The sequence below is a fragment of the Penaeus monodon genome, chromosome 32, assembly GCF_015228065.2.
Source record: "Penaeus monodon isolate SGIC_2016 chromosome 32, NSTDA_Pmon_1, whole genome shotgun sequence".
Lineage (NCBI taxonomy): Eukaryota > Metazoa > Arthropoda > Malacostraca > Decapoda > Penaeidae > Penaeus > Penaeus monodon.
The window spans coordinates 10,213,321-10,213,985 of NC_051417.1; the positions used below are offsets into that span (position 1 = coordinate 10,213,321).

A 665-nucleotide genomic window follows, 5' to 3' on the forward strand; every position below is an offset into this window, starting at 1 on the left:
GCATAAATGTATATATACCCACTGTATATGTACAGTTTTGTACGTGTGATGCTTGCATGAACATTTTAGAAGACTAATACTTGATTGTAAAGTAACTAGTCTCTTAGAATAGAAATCTTAGATTCCCTTTTATTGCTACTGCAGCCATGTTGAGTGCTTGAGCTGGAAGCAAGTCGATGCTGTACATGTATTTACAGTTTATAGGCCTAGTACGGTTATGGTCATAATCAGTGGCGGGTGAAGGTATGGTTCGTTGCAAACCCCCATCCTGCTGCCTCTTTTCTTTTATCTTAAAGTTACCCTTGGTCCGGCTTCTATCGCCTCACTTTTTCTCTATATAATCATATATTTAAACTTTTGATTTTTCCTAACCGTATGTTACCTCGCTTTCACCATCCATTATCACTTTTTTTTTCTTTTCTCCTCTTCACACTCTGGAGACGAGTTAATTTCATAAAGATATATTTTTCCTTCACTTTACCAGCTTCTCTCAGTGGATGGTCTTTTGCAGTTTATATCGATGAATAAAAAATCGGCATGTGTCGCCAAATGCAAGCTCCTTGTTAATGATGTTTCATCTTATGGTGCAGTTATTTTATCCCCTCTCCTGTTCTTAGGAGTTAAAAAGATTAATATACTTTGTGCCTGTTCCTTCTCGTTTTACT

The 665-nt window shown here is 36.8% G+C and overlaps 1 protein-coding gene across 1 annotated transcript in view; it reads left to right on the forward strand.

Annotated features, from left to right (window-relative positions):
* LOC119593542 (regulating synaptic membrane exocytosis protein 2-like) overlaps positions 1-665 on the forward strand; it is a 102,095-nt gene that overhangs the window by 70,213 nt on the left and 31,217 nt on the right. The window lies entirely within an intron of this gene.